This window comes from Saimiri boliviensis, chromosome 1 (assembly GCF_048565385.1).
Source record: "Saimiri boliviensis isolate mSaiBol1 chromosome 1, mSaiBol1.pri, whole genome shotgun sequence".
In the NCBI taxonomy this organism is placed as follows: domain Eukaryota; kingdom Metazoa; phylum Chordata; class Mammalia; order Primates; family Cebidae; genus Saimiri; species Saimiri boliviensis.
Window position 1 is genome coordinate 182,593,589 of NC_133449.1, and position 23,507 is coordinate 182,617,095.

The following is a 23,507-nucleotide window of genomic DNA, read 5'->3' on the forward strand; positions in this document are numbered from 1 at the left end:
GGTATACCTTATTGCTCATTTTCAAATGCCACGTGGTGTATAAATGTCAATCCAGTTCAATGCCTCATTGCTTAATATATTCTCTTACAATCGTCTGGACAGGAATGCTTTTCATGTTATGCAGCCCCAAAAGTTGATCTCCTCCTTAGATCATCTCCGGCATCTTCAACTACACTTTAGCTTCTGCTATTCCTCCTGGCAATTTCTTGCTTATCTTCTCCTACATTATTTAGTAATTATCAAGTACTAATGTTCATAAAGAAAGGGAAAGCAGCGGGGCGTGGTGGCTGACGCCTGTAATCCCAGCACTCTGGGAGGCCGAGGTGGGTGGATCACGAAGTCAGGAGTCAGGAGCTCGAGACCATCCTGGCTAACACGGTGAAACCCCGTCTCTACTAAAAATACAAAAAAAATTAGCCAGGCGTGGTGGTGTGCGCCTGTAATCCCAGCTACTCGGGAGGCTGAGACAGGAGAATCGCTTGACCCCGGGAGGTGGAGGTTGCAGTGAGCAGAGATTACGCCATTGCACTCCAGCCTGGGTGACAGAGGAGACCCCGTCTCAAAAAATAAAATATGAAAAAGAAAGGGAAAGCTAGAAGAGTTAATACATGCTGAATGTCTAGTGTGTACCAGTCTTGCTCTGGAGCTTCTCATGTATTAATTAGCTCACTCAAACCCAAAATAATTCTAGGAGGTAAATATTTTTATCTTTATTTTCTGATGAGAAAAAAATCCATTTTTAAAATGTAAGGGCAGAAGCCCACACAAATTATAAATGAGAGAACCAGGATTTGAATCTTTATTAGGCTTCCAAACCCTCTCTCTCTTGCTTATTTAATCAATCAACTTAATTTTTTAGAGCAATTTTAGGTTTATAGAAAAAGTGAGCCGAAGGCACAGAGGGTTTCTATTTATCACCCCAATCACAGTTTATTATATTATTAACATCTTGCATTAGTGTAGTCAACTTTTTACAATGAATGAACTAATACAAATGCATTATTATTAACTAAAATACATAGTTCACATTAGGGTTTACCCTTGTGTATTGTTCACTCTTGTGTATTGTGTTGTACAATTCTATGAGTTTTTACAAAGGTACGATTCATATATCCGCCATTATAATATGATACAAAATAGTTTCACTGCCCTCAAATTTCCCTTTTTTCCAACCATTCATTCCTCCCTCCTTCACCCTGAATGCCTGGAAACCACTGGTTTTTTTATTGTCTCCATAGCTTTGCCTTTTCCAAAATGTCATATACTCAGCATTATATACTATGTAGCATTTTCAGGCTGGTTTCCTTCACTTGGTAATATGCATTTCATGTTCATCTATGTCTTTTCATGACATGATGGCTCATTTTTTTCTATCACTGGAAAATAGTCCATTGCATGACTCTGTAAGAGTTTGCTTATGCATTAACCTATTGAAAGACATCTTGGTTGCTTCCAAGTTTTGACAATTATGAATAAACCTGCTATAAACGTTAATCTACAAGTTTTTGTGTATGCATAAGTATTCAGGTGGTTTGGGAAAATACCAAAGAGCACGCCTGTTGGACTGTAAGGTAAGAGCATGTTTAGCTTTGTAAGAAACTACCAAACTATCTTCCAAAGCATTTGTGCCATTTTGCATTCTCACCAGCTTTGAATGAGGGTTCCTGTTTGCCCCACATCCTTGCTGGCATTTGGTGTTGTCAATGTCATGGGTTTTAGCCATTCTATAGGTGATAATAACATCTCAATATTGTTTTAATTTGCAATTCCCTAATAGCAGATGATGTTCAGCATCTTTTCAGATGCTTATTTGCCATCTATATATCTTCTTTGATGATGTATCTGCTCAGACCTTTTGCCCATTTTTTAATTAGGTTGTGTATTTTCTCATTGCTGAATCTTAAGAGTTATGTTTTTAAGAGGTAGACTGTGTCTTTTAAGGAACTGGTCCATTTCATCTAAGTTATCAAATTTGTGGTCATAGAGTTGTTCCTAATATGCCTTTATTACTCTTTTAACACTCATGAAATCAGTAGTGATGGCTTGTCTTTCATTTCTGATATTAGTGATTTGTATCTTCTCTTATTTTTCCTTAATTAGCCTGATTAGAACTTTATCATTCTATTGATAATTTCAAATAATAAACTTTTAATTTTGTCATTTTTCTTTATTGGTTTCCCATTTTAAATTACATTGATTTCTGCTGTTATATTTAATATTTCTTTTTTTCTTCTAAATTTGGATTAAATGTGCTTTTCTTTTGCTACTTTCTTAAGATGGAAGCTTTGATTATTGATTTTTAGATATTTCTTTTTTTCTGATGTTTGCATTCAATGCTACAAATTTCCTTTGAGCTCTTCCTTTACTGCATTCTCCAAATTTTTGTAAGTTGTATTTTTATTTTATTTAGTTTAAAATATTTTCAATATCCCTTAGGATTTCTGTGATCCTTGTGTTATTTGAACTACACTGTTTAATCTCAAGCATTCTGGGATTTTCCAGGTATCTTTCTGTTATTGATTTCTAATTTAATTCCATTGTGGTCTGAGAGTATACTTTTAACTACTTCTATGCTTCTAAATTTGTTAAGGTGCATTTTATGGCCCAGAATGTGGTCTTTCTTGGTCAACAACATTCCATGTGAGCTTGAGAAGAATCTGTATTCTTCTGTTGCTGAAATATTCTATAAATGTCAATTTAGATTCAGTTGATTGATGGTGCTGTTCTGTTCAACTATGTCCTTAATGATTTTCTGCTTGCTAGATCTGCCAATTACTGATAAAGGGATGTTGAAGTCTCTAATTACAATAGTAGATTCATTTATTTCTCCTTGAAGTTCTGTCAGTTTTTGGCTCACAAATATTGATGCTGCATTATTAGGTGCATAGACATTAAGAATTGTTATGTCTTCTTGGACATATGACCCCCTTATCATTATATAGTATGCCTTTTTGTTCATGACAACATTTCTTTCTCTTAAATCTGCTTTAAATGACATTAATATAGCTACTTCAGCTTTCTTATGATTAATATTAGCATATATCTTTCTCCATCTCTTTATTTTTAATCTGTCTGTCTCTTTAAGTAGGTTTCTTGTAGACAACATATGGTTAGGTCTTTTTAATCTACTGTGATACTCTGTAAATTAAATTTAAATTATTTATTTATTCATTCATTCATTTTTCCTCCCACATGTTTTATTTGTTATTATTTGTGTGTGTGTACAATAAGAACACTTAACATATAATCTAACTTCTTAGCAAATTTTAATACAATGTTAACTATAGGCACTATGTTGTACAGCAGATCTTAGGACTTATTCATCTTGTATAACTGAAACTTGCCTCCTTCAACTAATACCTCACCATACCCCTATCCCTACCCCAAACCAGCTCCTGGCAACCATCGTTCTACTCTCAGCTTGTATGAGTTGAATTATTTTAGAATCCTCATACAAGTGGGATCAAATAGTTTTTGTCTTTCTATACAGCTTATTTTATTTTATATATATATATTTTTTTCGAGACGGAGTTTCGCTCTTGTTACCCAGGCTGGAGTGCAATGGCGCGATCTCGGCTCACCGCAACCTCCGCCTCCTGGGTTCAGGCAATTCTCCTGCCTCAGCCTCCTGAGTAGCTGGGATTACAGGCATGCACCACCATGCCCAGCTAATTTTTTGTATTTTTAATAGAGACGGGGTTTCACCTTGTTGACCAAGGTTGGTCTCGATCTCTTGACCTTGTGATTCACCCGCCTTGACCTCCCAAAGTGCTGGGATTACAGGCTTGAGCCACCGCGCCCGGCTTATACAGCTTATTTTTAAGTGGTATATTTAGACAATGATGTTTCATATGGCTATGGATATAGTTGGATTAATATCTACTGTAATTGTTACTGTTTTCTATTTATTGTCCTTATTTTTTATTTCCTTTTTTGTCTTCCTCTCTTTCTGTCTTCTGTGATTTTAGATAAACATTTTATATGATTCAGTTTCTTTCCTATCTTTGCATATAAATTATGCTTTCGTTTTTTATTTTTTAGTGATTTCCCTAGAGTTAATAATTTACAATGACAACAAACCCACGTACAATTTCAAGTAACACTATACCACTTCACATGTAACACAAATTCCCAATGTTTTCCTCCCATCCCTTAAAACATTGCTGTTATTCCTTTCCCTATCCCCAAATGGAATACATTGTTGCCATTTTTCTTTAGAACAAACTGTTATCCATTAAATCAACTAAGAAAAATAAAATATTTTATTTTGCTTTTGTTTCTGTCTTCTCTAATGCTCTTCCTTTCTTTATGTAAATCAGAGTTACTGACCTACGTAATTTTCCTTCTTTCTCAAAGACTTTTAAAATATTTTACTCCCAACAGTCCTACTGGATACAAATTCCCCATTTTTTATTTGGTGAGAAATGATTTATTTCAACTTCACTTTTGAAAAATACTTTTGCTGAGCACAGAATTCGATGTATGTTTTTTGTTTTAACACTTTAAATATTATGCATCACTCTCTTCTCACTTGCATGTTTCTTTTTCTCTTTTTTCTTTTCCTTCCTTTCCTTTCCCTCCCTCCCTCCCTCCCTCCCTTCCTTCCTTCCTTCCTTCCTTCCTTTCTTTCCTCTTTCTTTCTTTCTTTTTCTTTCTCTCTCTCTCTCTCTTTCTTTCTCTTTCTTCTCTTTTCTTTCTTTCCTTTTTTTTTTTTTTGACAGGGTCTCCCTCTGTCACCCAGACTGGAGCACAGTGGCATGATCTTAGCTCACTGCAACCTCTGCCTCCCAGGTTCAAGAGATACTTGTGCCTCAGCCATCCGGGTAGCTGGGATTGCAGGTGTGTGCTACCACATCCGGCTAATTTTTGTATTTTCTGTAGAGATGGTGTTTTTCCATGTTGGCCAGGCTGGTCTCAAACCCCTGAACTCAAGTAATCCTCCCACCTCAGTCTCCCAATATGCTGGGATTACAAGTATGAGCCGCCATGCCGGGCCCCACATGGTTTCTAAATAATGATAATTATCATCTTTGCTCCTCATAAGTAAGGTGGGTTTCTTTTCCCTCTGGTTTCTTTTAAGACTTCGTTTTTGTCTTTGCTTTTCTGTGGTTTAAATGTGATTCACCACAGCATAGATTTGGGGTGGATATTTATCCTGCTTTTGTGTTTTCTGTGCTTCCTGGACCTGTGATTTGGTATCTCTCATTAATTTGGAGGAAATCTTCCATCATTATTGCTTCAAATGTTGCTTCTCTTTCTTTCTTTTTCTTCTCCTTCTGGTATCCCCATTACATGTATTTATACCTTTGGTAATTGTCCCATAATTCTTGGCTATTCTATTCGGTTTTTATTCATTCTTTTTTCTCTGATGCTTTTAAGTTCGGGATGTTTTTATTGATATATTTTTAATTTCGCTGATTCTTTTCTCAGCCATGTCCAGTCTACTGATAAGTAATTGAAGGCATTCCTCCCTTCTATTGTAGGATTTTTATTTGTATAATAGCGTTTTCTTTTAAGTCTTTCTTAGAGTTTTCATCTTTGTGTTTACATTACCCATCAATTCTTGCACGTTGTCCACATTTTCCATTAGAACCCTTAGCATATCACTCAGAAGTATTTCAATTTCCCACTCTGATCATTCTAAAATTTCTGCCATATATGAGTCTAGTTGTGATGCCTGCTCTGTCTCTTCACACTACGGTTTTCACCTTTTCTCATGCCTTGTAATTTTTTGGTGAAAGCTAAAGATGAAGTACTGGGTAAAAAAAAACAACTGAGATAAACGTATCTTTAGTGTGAGGTTTTATGGTTGTATGACTAGGAGCTTGTGTTTCCTCTTTGCAGTAGCTGTAAGTGTCAGAGGCTACAGTTTCCTCTGGTGGCCTTGTTTTTGTCTCTTCTGTTGTCTTTGGATTTCCCTGGAGACTTCTTAAAATCATTCCTGAGGTTTGCGGTTCTTTCTGCAGTAATCCCTGTTGTTGCATAGGAACCCTATTAATGAGAAAGTAAGGCGTAGAGTGAAGGAAATTGTTCTATAGTCCTAAGATTTGCTTTAGTCTTTTAGTGAGCCTGTGCTCTGGACTGTAACACAGTCATAAGTTTGTTGTATTTTCTCTAGCATGAAATGACAGATTAGACCGAATCATATCAAGAATTTCAACTAGTGCTATCTAAATTCTGATTGCAATAATTTAATCTCTTAGTTTGGCAGTATCTTTGTGTCATTTTTTGTAAATATCCACTAGGGGGAGAGAAAATGTGTCTCTCATCAGTAACAATGTCATAGGTAGACAGGATAGGACATTCCCACAGCAACATTTGGATATGATCAGTTTTTCCCCACAATGAAAGCTCTACTTAAAGTGAAGCAGCAATCTGAACATTTCGAAGATGTTCTTAAAACATCTCTACTGGAGATTTATTACTTAACTGAAGTTGTCTTATTGCTTCTGAGAATTTTACCGCAGGCCATTAGAGGGAGCTCAAAGCTTTTAAAATAATATTTTTTTCTCTGCTTTCAGCACTCGATTGTCATTGCTAGTATTTTATTCTTAAGAACTTGAATTATCCTAGGTTTTTTTTTTTTAAAGATCAATTGAAATGCAGGAGATTTACCCTAATGTGTCTATCTGATAATAAAAAGAGAATAAATTGCTTTTAATGAATTACTTACTTTAATAATGTGAACATGTCATAGCAGTATTGCAGTGTTTAGAGAATAGTCTGTTTTCATTTTAATCATGTGAAAAATAAGAAATTAGAGATCCTCATAAATTAAAATTTTTAAAAAGAAATGAATTGCTTTCTAAAAGATCCTAAGAATATACATGATCTAATATAACAAAATCTATAAGCAACATCTTACTGCTGTTTAGTAAAGGCTAAATCCTTACTCTATATAGGTAAAATTTTTTCTAGCATATATGTTTGTATTTCCCTTTAAACTAAATTTTAGGCATAAACTTTTGATACATAGGGTTTTTTTTAATAATTCTTTTCTAATTATTTTCTAATTTCCACTATCTTCTTTGATGTATGACTTATTTAAAATTGTGTTTTAAACTTACCTTAAAAGGTTATAATTTTGGGTACAGGTGAGTGTGTGTGTGTGTGTGTGTGCGCGCGTGTGTGAGAGAAAAAGATAAGATTTTAGCTGTGACTTTTTTTGCTATCTCAATGTTTCAGCTGAAGTCTCAGCTTGTCAATGTGCATCTTTGCTGAGCATTCTAAGATAATGTGAGACTGGTTTTACAAAACTTAAATCATCCTTCACTTCAGTGCCATATGTGATCAGGCTAGAGGATTGGTTACGGGATGATAAAGATGCAGAAAAGAAGTACAGTATTTCTTTAAAGAGAAAGTTGGAGAATCATGATGTTTCTCGTTTCCATCTAGATGTGGCGCTAATGCAACCCTCATTTTAATCACAGCCAGGGACACATATTGACAGAAACAATCAAAGAGCAAGACAGATGCTCCCTAGAATTTGGGGCACAGTAATTGGTACGGGATTCATGAATAAACATATTCTAAAAGTAAGACACAAAGTGATCTGCCTAGAAATGGATTGCACTTTCATAGTCTGTTAGGGCAAAAGTGAATGCATATTTCTCTCAAGATTTTATGGCTACTGGGGAGGAGCACACCACCTAAGAGTATTAATCAGGAGAATAGGCAGCCACAACAGAAGGGTAACCTGCTAGAAGCTAGTAGCTCGGCTGAGGATTTGTAAGCTATATGCATAAGCAATACTATGGGATCTTTGACAATTTTTCACAGAAGTGCCTTTAAAAGAAAGAGCCACGGTTTGGGTGTTGAATACAAAGCAAAGCTTCATATCAGATTGTGACCCTGTGAGCCTTGAAAAATTGTTTTCTCCTTTATGCCCCCCACCTTTTTTTAAAGCTTTTACATTTTATTTAAAGCAGTGCAGTGTCGACTCCATTTATATTGTAAAATGGAAGTATGTATGGTATAATATCTAAAGGAATTAGTAAAAAATAGTACAAATATATATACCTAAAAATCTAAAGTATAAATTAAAATAAAATACCAAACAATAGTAAAATAATTCAAGAGAAGGTAAGAAAAGTGAGAGAGAGGCTCTAAACTAAAGGGAACAAGCAAAACAAATAATAAAATGGTAGATTTCAACTATTTCACTTAATGGATTCGGTAGAATGGGATATATATATATATATATATATATATATATATATATACACATACATATATATGCATATATATACACTTGATGGATTCAGTAGAATGGGATGTATGTATGTGTGTATATATATATGTATATATATATGTATATACATATATATATCCCATTATATATATATATATATATATATATATACACACACACACACACATACATCCCATTCTACTGAATCCATTAAGTGAAATAGTTGAAATCTACCATTTTATCTACCATTTATGTCTACATATACATACACACACACACACACACACATATCACAGACTGGATTAACAGTATACATCAATATGCTATTACAAAGCCTTCTTTAAGTATAAAAATATAAGTAGAATCAATGGTTATTACTTTCACACAAAGTAGACTTGACAAACAATTTTAACCAGGGATAAATAGCAACATTACCTCCTGATACATATACACTGATGTGTATGTCCCTTTTATAACTTCCTTCTCTCCTCATTGACAAAAACCACATCCAGGAAGTGAGAAGAGGGTGTACCAAGGAACAGGAAAGAAGCTGACCACATCCTTCTTTCTCGTTGTAAGTTTTTGAACCCACGAAAACTGAGCTGCGTCTAAAATTGGGTCAGAATGTAAAGTTTATATTGGACTAGGCTTTATTTCATTACCTGAAAATGATTAGAAGAGCTGTAAAACTCATCAATATTTTGTTCAGGAGCAAAATCTTTAGAAATCGAAGGATTAGTTTCTCCTTGCACTTTGCAACAAGCTTGATAGTTCAATATACCATGTATAAGGATACAAACAAATATATCCATATTCACATCCATATCTATTTCTATATCTGTGTTATGAATACACACACACACACACACACACACACACACACACACACACACACACAGGTTAGCCCAAGATGGTTAATTATATTTTTAAAATGTGTTATACTTTTCCCAACATTTGACATTTTCTACTTTTTCTTGAAATTCTTCAAATTTTCTTTACATGGTTTGAAGCTATCTTGTTCACATGGATTCAGAATTATGACTTACAGGTAAATTGTTGTTTAGCCACATGTTAGAATTCGGGTGTTCCTAATAAATCTTTTGTCTTACAGTCTATTTCGTTTGAAATTAGTGTAAAAAGAGCAACCTTCTTTTGATTAGTGTTTGCTTTTTCATCCTTGAAATTTCTATTTTTCTGCATCATTATACTTTAAGTATGTCTTTTTTTTTTTTTTTTGAGATGGAGTCTTGCTTTGTCACTGAGGCTGGAGTGCAGTGACACTATCTCAGCTCACTGCAACCTCTGCCTCCCAGTATTAAGTGATTCTCCTGCCTTAGCCTCCCAAGTAGCTGGGATTACAGGCATGCACCAGCCATACCTGGCTAAATTTTGTATTTTTGGTAGAGATGGGGTTTTTCCATGTTGGCCAGCCTGGTCTCGAACTTCTGGGATTACAGGCATAAGCCATTGTGCCTGGCCCTTTGAAGTAATTCTTTTAAATAGCACAGAGCTGAGTTTTATTACTTTATCCAGTAGAAAGCTCTTTGTCTTTTATCTGGCAAGTTTAATTCATTTTATTATTATTTTTATTTTAGGTTTATTTCTATAATCTTATTTTGTTCTTTCATTCCCACCGGTTTTCTATGCTGCTTTTTTCCTTCTCATCCTCAATTGGATTATATCAAACTTTCTTTATTTTCTTTTTGCACCTTTACTAATTCCACTCTACACTGATTTTATTTCTATGTTTTATAGATATACTTCACTGAATAAGTTAATTTTCATAAAGTCATACAAGAAGCTTAAAATCAGAGCTTTCATGTGTAGGCTTATGAGGAAAAGGAGTAAGCCCTCCCACTCCCCAGAGCAATTAGTTTAAAGACTTTACTTCTTTCTTCTAATAGTTATCTTTATTATCTCTAACATTTTTTCTGCTGCTTTTGATTTTTTTATTTTAGACACTGTCTGTTAATTTGCTCTTATGGATATTGTCCTCGGACTTTCTTTGCTATTCTCCTGACAGTTCTATGTTGGCTCCCCTGCTTCCTGGACCCGATGGCTTCCTATTTCCTAGTTCACCAGCTTATTTTGGGAGAATACATTCTTCTGTAGATTACTAAAAGTGGATGCCTGGGAGGGGAATTCTTCTCAGAACTTACATATTTGAAAATATATTTATCCTACTCTTACACTGGATTATTGGTGAGGTATGAAGATTTTAAATTTTAAATTAACAATCATTATTCCTTAGAAACTTGAAAGCATTTTTCCATTGCTTTATCCCTTCCAACATTCTGTTGACAAGTGCAATGTCATTCTCTTTCTGACTTTATGATTTCTCTGGGAAACTTTCAAGTTTATCTTTTAATTGTTCATGTTCTGATGTTTCACAGTGATGTGCTTTGGTAAGAGGCTTTCTTTTCCTTCATTGATTATGCTGTATACGCAGTGGGGCATCTCTAGTCTACAGTCTCATATCCTTAGGCCCTCAGATGTTTTGTATTGTGTTTTTGATACTTTCCTTTCCTAAGTTTTCTTTTTTTTTTCTTTTCTTTATGAATTACTGAGTCTCGTATATTCCTTTATAGCAGTACAAACAAATACAAAACAAATTAGCAGATGAATGCGAAAACAGACCTCATCTGTTAGGTCAGGGGTCCCCAGGCCCCAGGTTGTGGATCTGCACTGGTCTGTGGGTTAGGAACCAGCTACACAGCAGGAGGTGAGCAGTGGGCGGGCAAGCATTACTGCCTGAGCTCCGCCTCCTGTCACATCAGCAGGCATTAGATTCTCACAGGAGTCGGAACCCTATTGTGAACTGCGCAAGGAAGGGATCTAGGTTGTGCACTCCTTGAGAGAATCTAATGCCTGATGATCTGAGGTGGAACAGTTTCATCTCAAAACCAGTCCCCACCCCCATCCATGGAAAAATTGTCTTCCCTGAAGCCAGTCCCTGGTGTGTTGACTTACCAGATATCATTGGCTAAGCAAGTTTTCTCTTCTCCCCTTCAGCATTTGGGTCATCCAATCTGTGAAAGTACTCAACGAAATCAGTCAGTTGTATAAAATTAATATTTTTGAGTATGCTTACCCTAGAGGTTAGGAACTCAGGATCTGGAGTCAGATTGCCTGAGTTTAAAAGCTGCCTCTTCCACTTACCAGTTTTATGACTTCGGACAAGTTCTTTAACCTCACCTGTAAAATGAAGATAATAATAGTTCTTACCATTAATTCTCCTTGTTGTGAATATTAAATGAGTTAATAATGTAGAGCTTAGAACATTGGCTGGCATGTATGCTGGTAGTTACCCAGCTATGCATAAACGACTGTCAAGGCACTTGGTTAGATATTGGGAATACCAAGCTGAAGAGTGTTCTTACAGAAAGAAGAAATAAAATTGATCTCGAGCTAAACATTTGTCAGAAAATATAAATTAATGTTTGAGTGGGAATTGAAACCAAATAAATTTGGCAAAAACCTTGATATAAACCACTACCTTTGATTCATTTAAGGAAGGTGGATTTAGCTCTTATTCCTGTATTAATGGGAAGAGCAGTGGTGCCAATCATCGCAAACAGAAGATGATGTGAAATTAATTTCCATTTGGCTTTAAAAAGCCTGACATTATTCAGGGGCCATTTGTCTTAGTACGTCTTACTGAAGTCAATATTAAAATGATTTTTCATTTTATGAAGACAACAGTCCATGGTAGAAGGAAACAGCACACATCTTGCCAAAAGAAAGCCAATTTGGATCATTAATCAGTTGCAGAGAATTCACAAGTTATATAAATACAGAGAAAAATAACCATTAGTAAAATCTCTCGAGTGAAACAGTAATTCAATATGAGTGTAAAATCATTTCAACTGAGAAAGAGGGGTTAAAATCTAAGAATTTACTATATCATTTCATTAAACTAAATTCTTAATGTGAATGACCTTAAAATTTATCTTTGTTTCACACAGGTTAGATTCCAGTCTTTGCACTGTTATAATCTATGCTCTTAGGAGGTAGTTGAAATGAAGATAAAATAATATTGCAACAGTTTGTTTTTAAACACCATCTAAACTCTATCTGCTGCGGAATACAGACAAAGGTACAGTTTCATATTGAAATAGAAGCTTTCTAGTATTATGATAGGATGAAAGGTCAATGACACAACTATAGAATTAAAAAATTATAAGTTATGTTTGTCATTTTTGTAACCTTCATTTAGGTGAAAAATATTTTTGGATATATAAAATACAATGTTAATATAATTGCGATTTCCACTTAGAAGATTTGTGAGTCTTTATTTATCCCAGCTATTTTATTTCTTTTTTCTTAGGCTTTTGTTGAAAACTGGCTGTTAAATAATAGTGAAACATTATGTGAGTTTTCTGCTGTAAATTTTTCCACTTTTACCAAATAAAGATTTGAAGAGGCCACTGGAGAACCTGCCTAATAGATTTTTCTAATGAATTTTTTCCTATTCATTTTGACTAAATTAATTCATAGAACTATCTTTAGTAATGATAAACTCTAAATACAGATAATAAATCCATTTAAAAATATTTCTTGGTGATACTAAATGATAAACTACAGGGAAAAAAGAGTAATGAGACATACAGTGATGCCAAATTCAATCAAGCATCTGTTTGTGATAGTGCAGGAATGCAATGATGTGGGAGTTGAAATACATTTTATCACTAAAGGCATCAAAATTCAATATGAGATTTCTGAAAGTTTTGAGGAAAATCCTGTCAAATGGGCGCCTGCTAACACAATACTTTCACCCTTAGAATAAGCTATTGTGTTTCATACATTTAAACATTCCATTTTTTTTTCTGCCAGAGCGTGGAATTCTGAACTCCAGCAGACAATGCACAGAAACCCAAAGATCAATGTGTTTCTAAAGGATTATATTGCTGCCAATGCTTCCCAGACTGTTTATTTATTGTGAGAAACTTAACTCCTTCAAGCTTTTCAGTAATTCACCCCTTTTGTCCATGTCAAGATGAAGTGGTCTCTTGTTTCTAACAATGGACTATTTGATGGTCACATCATCAAAGCCACTGGAAGTGCACAAAGCAAGGAGGCATGTCACACTGTGCAAATGGCCTTCAGCTTGACTGCCATGGCACCACCACCATGTGTCACATAAGCGGCAAAGCCAGTGCCACAGAGGACACAGAGCCGTCAGGACAGACCATCACCTAGGATGCAAGAATTCCTTAAAATACAGAGTCCATGACCATACTCATGGGAAATATTTACATTAATTATTCATAGCAGCAAACCATGAACAGAATTTTCAACCCAGCCTGAAAGATGACTCGAAATAAAAGGAGAGAATGGGAAAAAATAATCAAGACTGTATTAAAGAACGATTCTTCCCCACAGAGAGAAGACACATTTTATTTAGTAACAGTTTCTCTTGGATTTTGCTTGCATTTGCTTCCTTTGTTTATGAGCATCTAGCAGTTTTAGCACCACTGAATCCCATGTTTCAAGTTGGTAAATGAGGCCTGTTTATTTAAAAAATTGTATGCTAATAGTAAGAAAAAAAAAAAAGGAGGGAGGTATCACACGATAAATTCCCTCACTTTTATAAGAAAATCACTATTACAGTTAAGCATTTTCTCTACACTCAATCTGTACAAAATCGATTTTATTTCTGATGTTGTATTGTCACTGTCACGTAAATGTTTGTATTCTCCATCATCCTGTAAGAGTCTTATGGGCACATACGATGTCTCTCTCATTCCTTGTTTACTTAAATTTTTTTTTTGCAAATCTAATATTTGGATATGGTTAACAAAAATTAGTACAAAAGTATATACAATACAAAACAACTTTTCTTTCCACTCCAGAATGATTGTCCTTTTGCCAGGAGCAACTACCCTTTGTTTCTCTGTGCATGTTCTTCAAGAAATGTTCTGTGCATATACAAATGTTTATAACACAGTGGTATGTTACGTAATCTTTCCTGAACATTGTTTATTTTCCTTTAACAGTATTTTTTGCCTAGCTTTCCACTTAAGCCTATGATCTGTGGATATGACATATTTATTTAACATATTTCTTATGAACAAACATTTGGATGCTTTCCAGTTGCTTTTTTGTTTTTTCTTTTCTGTTTGTTTTACAAACAAGCCCTCAATAAACATACTGATTACTGGAGATTCAATTTCTAAAATAGAATTTCCAGGTTAAAAAAGGATATAACTCGCCAGGTGCAGTGGGTCACGCCTGTAATCCTAGCACTTTGGGAGGCTGAGGTGGGTGGATCACCTGAGGTCAAGAGTTCAAGATCAGCCTGGCCATCATGGTGAAACCCCATCTTAAAAATAAATAAATAAAAATAAAAAAGGATATAACTTATGTTTTTAAGATATTTCTGAATCTCATTAAATTTTACTTAAATCAACAGTGTGTAATAGTCTTTTTCCCCCATGACTGACAATGCTGTGTATTACCAAACATGATAACCTTTTCCAATCATGTAAGTGAAACATGACATCCTATCTAAATTTGTATGTTTTTTTAAAAATGATGAATGAATTTGAGCATTTAAAAACATGTGTATACACTATTTGTATTTTATAAGGTATTTTGTAGAGTAATTGTTCATTTTAGAAAATATTACAAGGGTAGAATGCGAGATATATTCTTTGCTTTCAGAGTATAAAGTTCAATGCATCTTCTTATTAAGTTCTTTAAGTCCTTTCTATTCTCTTCTATTCTGATCTGAACGTCTACTTTGTCTGTCATGAACTGGCTTTATGAGTTAAAGCCTCTTACTATTATTGTGCTTATCCTTTTTTCTTGTACTTATTATTTTGAATTATAAATTCTGATGTTATATTTATTTTGATAAATAGCTTATTGAACCACTCATTGATATAAGTTCTCTTTCTTGTCTTATTTAATGTTATCTACCTGAGTTTAGCAGTATGATATTAACATCAAAATTCCTGATTTTTGTAATATTTTCCTGGTATATTTTACTCATACCTTCACTTGTAACATTTCAAACACTTCATTGTTTATATGTACTTTGTATATCCAAGATAGTGGTTTTATTTTTTATCTGTATGTTGTTTACATTATCTGTATATTATGTATACTGACATTTTAATGTTTATACTATTTATATTTATTTGTATGTGACATATGTATTTAATCATTTTTCTGCCATTTTATTTTATGTCTTCTGTCTTCAATACTTTTCAGATTTTAATATTTTGCTCTAAAGATGTTTTGTTTACTTTTTTGTGTCCATGCTTTTTCTATCAATTTGGAAATTTGTTTTTTTCCTCAGTGGATTTAGAACTTGATGTAATTTACCTAAATCTTTATTCCTTTATCAACTTTAGGTAGCATCTATAAAAATATAGATTTCTACTATAAAAATGAAGAATTAATAGACTATCTCACATTTCCCATTGAGATGAGGAATTCACCGAACTGTACCATTGGAATTTTGGTGGTTATATTATTTGTAGTTATTCTCAACTATACCTTTAACTAATATATCATCTTCTCTTTCATGAGCTACCCTCTTGAGACAATATTTTATAACACCCCCATGAAAGATGTATCAACCAATATACTTAAAATTGTTATATCTCACCTTTTCCTTCTCATTCCATCAATCTGTTTTGTTGCTGTTGTTGTTTATATTTTTCATGTCAGACGGGTAATGTGCCGAAGTCATAACAAGGTTTGAGGGTGGCTCATCTCACACATGAGTATGAACACCTAATCATCATACTTAGAGACTACAAAAAGATTTTGTTGTTGTTGATTTTGAGACAAGGTCTCCCTCTGTTGCCCAGACTGAAGTACAGTGCCTCAATCGTAGCTCACTGTAGCCTCAACATTCCGGGGCTCAAGCGATTCTCCCATCTCAGCCTTCAGAGTAGCACTCTCCCACCTTATGCCCCCATTAATTTCTTATGCTCATAGGCACCAGCAAAAGGCTTTGTAGGAGATTTGGCCTTAGGTATATTTGTCTCTCTAATAAGAGAATCTCTCCTTATTCTGGAGACAGAGGATGGAGTGGAGAGAGAGAACAAAAAGAACATAAGAAAGAGAAAGAAACACGTGAAAGAGAAATTTAAAAACCTTTTTATTAAATGCATTGTGTATATGTTGATGTCGACTACCAGACATTACATCTTCTCTACTTAATCTTATATCAACCTCAGAAATTTTCAAATAAGAAAGGTAGATCTTTGTTCAATACATGGAATGGAAATCTGCTAACAACTTGTTCTTCTCTTCCTTTCTTCCTCTCTGCTCCTCTCCTCTCCTTTTTTCTTTGCTTTTTTCAACTTGCTCTTTTCTTTTCTTCCTGTCTTCTCCTTTCTTTCCTCTCCTTTCTTTTCTTTCCTCTCCTCTCTTCCTTCCCTTCCCTTCCCTTCCCTTTCTTCTCTTCTCTTCTCTTCTCTTCTCTTCTCTTCTCTTCTCTTTCCTTTTCCTTTTTCTTTTTTGCGATGGAGTTTCACTCTCATTACCCAGGCTGGAGTGCAATGGCACAATCTCTGCTCACTGCAATCTCTGCCCCCCAGGTTCCAGCGATTCTCTTGCCTCATCCTCCCGAGGGGCTGGGATTACAGGCGCCCACCACTATGCCTGGCTAATTATTATATTTTTAGTAGAGACAGAGTTTCACCATGTTGGCCGGCTGGTCTCGAACTAATCCCCCTACCTTTGCCTCCCAAAGTGCTGGGATTACAGGCATGAGATACTGTGCCCGGCCTGCTCTTTTCTTTTAATGTGAAAACATTTACAGATAGATTGGCACGAAATCTTTCAGATGATAATTTAGCTACAAGCATCAGATGCTTTAGACTTTTGTGTGTCCTTTAAGCCATAAATGCCACTTTTAAACATTTTTCCTAAAGAGATAAAGTCAAACAAATGTGTATTATCGTAATATCTTATTAATACTAGAAACAACATAAATATCCAAAGAAAAGTCACTAAATAAATTATATGGTGAATATATAGAATAAACTAATCAAAGCTATTACAAATATAGAAGAATATTTAATGATAAAGAAAAATGTTCAATGAAAAAGATTTCAAGACAACACGAAATTTGTGTGTTCACAAAAAACTTTGTGTTGTTTGTTTAAGGAGAACAAAATGTTATTTGTGTTGTGTCTGGAAGGCAATTTTATTTTCCTTTATCTGGATTAAAGTAATTCACATTGGGCATGTACTGAATCAGTAAATAAAAATAATTATAAATAGTCATTGAAAAAATAACAAATAAGATGAATGCAATTGGGTTTATAACAGACTCTAAGCACAGGTAAATAATTTTCTGTGATGTTTTAACCAGTTTATCATCCCCAACAAATGTTTGCCAGCTTTACAATTGCTTTGACAGTACAGACTATCCCCTACTTCTGATGGTTTAACTTAAGATTTTTCAGCTTTTATGATGGTGCAAAAGCAATACACATTCAGTAGTGACTGTACTTTGAGTTCTCATACAACCATTCTGTTTTTCACTTTCAGTATACTATTCAATAAATTACATGAGATAATCAATATTTTATTGTAAAATCAACTTTGTGTTCAATGACTTTGCCCAACTCTAGGCTAATGTAAGTGTCCTGACCACATTTAAGGTAGGCAAGGCTATGCTATGATGTTTGGTAGGTTAAATGTATTAAATGCATTTTTAACTTCTTATGGTATTTTTAGCTTACTATTGGTTTATCAGATATAACTCCATCAGCAGTTGGGGAGCATCTTTATGTGCTCTAAATCATGAGTCCTATGAAGCATCATCAATCACAATGTTATGGGGATACAGAATCACTTTTATATAAGCTTTTGGAAGCTGTTATCTCTCTTTCAATGACCTAAAGTTCCATGTCCATTCTTGACCCTGTAATTACCTTCCTGAGAGTTTTATTAAAATCTTTGTCAAGTCCATAAAATGAATATCCCTGAGACACTTTTAGAGAACCTCCATTGAAGCCTGCTGGGTTATTTCCCTGATAATGAGAATTGTTTTGTAGGTTTAAAGAAAAATGTTAGCTTTTATATTCCCAATGACGTACAATAAGACCACTGTTGCACATCTGAATTTTGACCTTTGCTACTAAAAAAGTAAGTATTGGAATCTTTGTAGTTGATTGCCATTCATTAAAAATTTTCAAATATCACAATGGCAGACATCTAAGAAACTTCAAATTCAAGCATTTCTATGCAATGCATTCCACTTTAGACATATATGCTTATAGCTAAGCCAAAATCTGACTCTGCTGTCGGTATGAGCGCTAAGGCTCACGCCAAACTGCTCGTTGCCTCTCTGAGTATTCTCTAACCTGGATATCTCCACAGATGAATTTCTGCTGGGTCAGAGAGCACCCACCAGATGTCCATGGGATTCCTTCAAAAATTGTTATTAATCTGTACTGTTTCTCCTCTGATTGGACATAAGTCTATGGCAGGAGCTTAAGTTCTTCATACCAGCCTTGAAGGATGTCTGTCTACTTCTTCCTGAGTTTGTGCTGAGGTAGAATTCCACTTTTTTGCATAACCCTTTTGGTTTCTGAGTGAAGCTTTGATGTAGGAGAATTCAAAGCCCTGCAATGGAGTGCCAAGTTATCATGAGATCGGACTTTCTGCATTTCATATTTGCTGTTTCACGAAAACTTTAGGATGCCAAGGAAAAACAAATAGCAAATCTTTAGGGCATTATCTGTGTGGACATGATAATAAATTACATTCTAATGTAAGCTTTTAGCTGTGGACTAACTGTAAAAAAGCCTAGCCCCATCTCATTGATGTGTAGAAGGGTGGTGAAAGAATCTTCAGCTTTCAAAAGTGATAAATGACCATACTCTGTTTTAATTTAAGCCATGGAAATACATTTTTTCAAAAACTCTGTATAGATTACGTATGATCCTGAATCTGTGCAAAACATTCTTTGATAGCAGAAGCAAAGATGAAAGTATGTATTGAAAAGTAATGAGACCATTGAACAAAGTATCTGAAAATAATTGCAGAGAAATAAAAGGTTAACAGAGGTATCCAACCTTTGTTTATCTTGAGTTTGTCTTACTAATTTAAGCAACTATTTTGACACCTTGATCAGAGATAAATGAAATCACTTATTGCTTAAAATAGAAGTGATTTATTGTCCAGCAGTGTCTTGACATAAAAGGATTCAGCCATTATTCCATATGTGTTTGGATGAGAAAAACAAGAAAAGAAAGTATAGAATTGTGCAGTTTGTATGCATTTTAGACTCTTTCAAGAAAATAAAGCAGCAGTGTGATTTAAGCAGCATAAAAAAATTTACTTACATTTATTTTAATGATAATTTTCATAAATATTGTGAACCTTATTCTTAGGCTACATAATTTGCATTTTAATATTTTAGAACTTTTATTGTATTCTGAGACCAGCAGTTACTGAAGAAAGATGGAAAGCATTAACATTTTTCTCTTGGCTTTGCCATCATACCTTAGGAAAAATGGTTGCTGTATAAAAGGAAGATAATTCTCTTCAGACTGGAAGCTCCCAAAGGGTAAAGATAATTTTTTTACATACAATATTTCATACAGCACCATATATATATGTATGTATATCATTACATGAATTCATAAAAATTAAACTTTTCAATATGCAAATGTCTTCTATTATTAAAAGAAAAGGAACAGCTAAAATGTTAATCATTACAAATTCCCAGTGATACAAAGTGAGTCCTTTTAATTCTGGTGTTGAACTAAGGAGCAAGGACTTTTTGCATAATCAAGAAGAAAGCGTGAATCCAACATTTATTCTGCAAGGCAATTTCACATCTATAATTTTAGGAAGCCATAAAAGTCATTAGACATAGAAGTTCTATTATAGGCTTCCAGTTTCTGTTCTGGCACATAAGGAGCTTATAAATCACCACTCCATCCTTAAAAGGATAAAAAGCTAAACAAACTAAAAAACAGCAACTCTTCTCAGATCTATCAGAGAAGTGAGGCCACAGGGAAAACCACTATGCCCGAAACTGGAGAGACAGACGTGGGGATACAGAGAATCATGATTTACTGAAGCAGAAAAACCAGGAATAGAAACCTCCGCAGGAACCAGTGTCAAGGTGGGAAAACCTAAACTGCAATTGACAAATTGGCAGCTCAGTGGGGACAAGTTTGAGAGCTGGAAACTCCAGGGGGGCACAGTCATGGGGATCCCTCAGTGCTTCTGAGAGTTTTACCTTCAGGAGCTGGACCTGGTATTCACAGTGAATATTATAGAAAAAAAAAATCCACTCTTGTTCCAGGAGGGGAAGGAAATAAAAAAGGCCATTCTGAAATCTCCCAAAGCATTCTGTTCTGCTTTACAAGTCCTGCCTACAGGACAAACTATTTTACCAGAGCCTGAGCTGCTGGGGTTTTATCACAGCTAAGCTGATCTGGGGAAAGGAACATAGCCAACTCCAGCCCCCTGTAGCCATCCTGTCTCACCTAAGAGGGGTAGGTGTACTAAGTAGCACCTGTGAAGTTCATAGCTCAAGGGAACAATCTTACAAAAAGACTGCAACTAATAAATACTAGGACTATAGAATGCTTCTCCTTCCTCCACACCTTACTACTACTTTACCAAAGGTTTGTTTATTACATTTTCTTTTACCCAGTACATCATGCACACCTTTCAGTAAAAAATTACAAGGCATTCAAAAAGGAAAAATACAGTTTGAAAAGAGTGAACAGGGATCAGAGCCAGAGTCAAATATGTAAGGAATGTTTGAATTATCAGACCAGAAACTTTAGAAAGGCATCATTAACATGCTAAAGCTTTTAATGGAAAAAGGAGGCAACATGCAAGAACAAATGGATGATGTAAGCATTTGCTGCTGTTAAGAATGCAAAATGGTACAGCCACTTAGGAAGACAGTTTGACAGTTTCCCACAAAACTAAGCATACTCTTACCATATGATCCAACAATCATCCTCCTTGTTATTTACCCAAATGAGATGAAAACTCATGTCCGTATAAAAACCTACACATGATGTTCACAGCAGCTTTATTTATCATTGCCAAAACTTGGAAGTAATCAAGATGTCCTTTGCAGGTAAATGGATAAATAAACTGTGGTACATGTAGACAATAGAATGTTGTTCCATACTAAAAAGCAATGAGCTATTAAGCTATAAAAAAAAAACTTGGAAAAAACTCACACGTTAGCAAGTGAAAGAAGTCAATTTAAAATGGGTATATACTGTGTAATTGTAACTATAAAACATCCTGGAAAATGCAGAACTATGGAACCAGGAAAAGGATCAGTATTTGCCAGACGTGTGGGAGGAGGAAGGGATGAACAGATGGGATTTTTAGGCAGTAAAACTATTCTGTGTAATACTATAGTTGTGGACACATTTCACTTATACATTTGTCCAAACCCATAGAATGCACAACATCAGGCGTGAACCTTAATATAAATTATGGACTCTGCGTAATGAAGGTGTGTCAATTTAGGTTTAGTGATTGTAGCACATATACCATTGTGGCAGGAAATATGGATAGCAGGGAAATTTGTGCATGTTTAGGGAGAGAAGGTAAATGGGAACTCCCTGTAATTTCCATTCAGTTTTGCTGTAAAACCTCTCTAAAAATAAAGTTTATTGTTGTATTTAAATAAGATACTTGCATACCTGAGATCATGTCTGTATTAAAAATAATATTTGTTGTTTTTATAGCTGCATTATCTCAAAAAGGTTGGAAACTTTCCTGAAATTATCTGATGGACATTAAACTTTTCCATTCTTATTTCTTTAATGTGGTTAGCTACTAGAAATGCCAGCCGACACCCATAAGATGGAAGACAAAGTCACTTAAACAGTGCTCCCCAGAAAGTTCATCTTAAAGCTGCATAGATTAGATCAGGATTTGGGACTGCCAATCTTAGCCTTTCCATGTTTACAACCATGACTTGATCATGTAAGAATCTATTGCATGACATGTCAGCACAGCAGTGTATTTGATGACTTTTTTTATTTCTAGGAAATCACATTTATGTCTCTTCTTTTTTCATCTTTAAAGAATGATAATTTTGGTAAATTCTAGCTTTAACATATTATCTCAGTTACTATTAAAGCTATTTTATGTTATTTTCCAGCAGGTAGCACATTTACTTGGAGTTTTAAAATATTGTATGCAGTATATGCTATGACAATTCTATGAGAAAAAACCAAGTCAATATCTTTGCTCTTCAGGTGAATTAACTAGATTCAATGAGACGAATTACCTTGATCAAGATCATACATGGTAGCAAAACTGGAAATCTGTCAACAGTCCTGTCAATTTCACATTGCCTCTTGTTTCTATATAATTCTCAAAATAATTTACCAATTTAGAGTATATTCCTTTCAATCTTAGAATTTGAGGTAGTCACAAAAAAAGCCACTTCCACAGCAATGCAAAAATAGACAATAAAGATAGTAAAGTACAGAGAAAAGATAAGATAAATAAATATGGAGACTTCAATAATGACTGTGACTAACCATTAAGTTGAGATGAGATTTCCTTAAGTATAATGGCAAAATCTTCTTTGCATTATAAAGCAATGCTACTTGGAAGAGCTAAGATGGTTTGTGCATGGTGGGATGAGAGGAAAGGGAGAGGAGTTCAAGAAAGGACAGAATGATCTTCTATATCCTAACAGAGATAAGCCAAATCAACATCTTTAAGTTCTTAAGAATACGGTAGCCTACCTATTCTAATCAGCAAAGAAGTGGCGATGTACAAACATCCTTCTCCACTTTTGCATGCTTCCAGTGGCAAGATGCTGAGGACAGCTGTGAGAAAAAATGTTAAGAAGAAATCCACCAGAGCCAGAGGATTTGGATACCTACTGATCACACTAAAAAAGCTGAGTTCGCTAGCCAGGTCTGTCATTAGCAAGGGGCCACCACATTCACTGCCTTCCTGAGCAGTTACTGATTGTGTCCAATTCCTCCTAGGTTGGCCTTGAATAACTTGCTTTCCCTTAGCCTCCAAAATGATTTCTAACCATGTAGAGCTCTGACTACAGAAGTGGTGAGTGTGTAGTTTTTAAAAATAAATAAATTAGAATGTGAACACCCAAGCAAATGTTTTCCTGGAAGGTATCACCTTGTGTAGTAACACCATTATTCTAAGAGATGCTGTCTTGGCTTAAATCAGTCTGCCTTTCAAACCAGTAACAGACACAAAGGAAATTTGTACTGCATTATGTAATGTAGTAATATCTTATGTACATTGCTTTATTGAGCTTCTCAGATACTGCATTGTTGTTGTTGTTTTATCCAGTCGAAGATCTGTGGCAATTCTG

General features: G+C 34.8%; 1 long non-coding RNA gene and 1 other non-coding gene across 2 annotated transcripts in view; one reads left to right on the forward strand and one right to left on the reverse strand.

Annotated features, from left to right (window-relative positions):
- LOC141580547 (uncharacterized) overlaps positions 1 to 15,215 on the forward strand; it is a 33,554-nt gene extending 18,339 nt beyond the window's left edge. The window contains exons 2-3 of the long non-coding RNA XR_012512746.1: positions 12,157 to 12,287; positions 13,025 to 15,215. This is a non-coding gene — a long non-coding RNA (uncharacterized LOC141580547). The remainder of the gene's footprint in view (positions 1 to 12,156; positions 12,288 to 13,024) is intronic.
- Positions 15,216 to 15,862: 647 nt separating this feature from the next.
- Positions 15,863 to 15,966, reverse strand: LOC120365854 (small nucleolar RNA U13). Its single transcript, XR_005580701.1, has one exon. It is a non-coding gene; the product is annotated as a small nucleolar RNA U13 (small nucleolar RNA).
- Between the last annotated feature and the right edge of the window lie 7,541 nt (positions 15,967 to 23,507).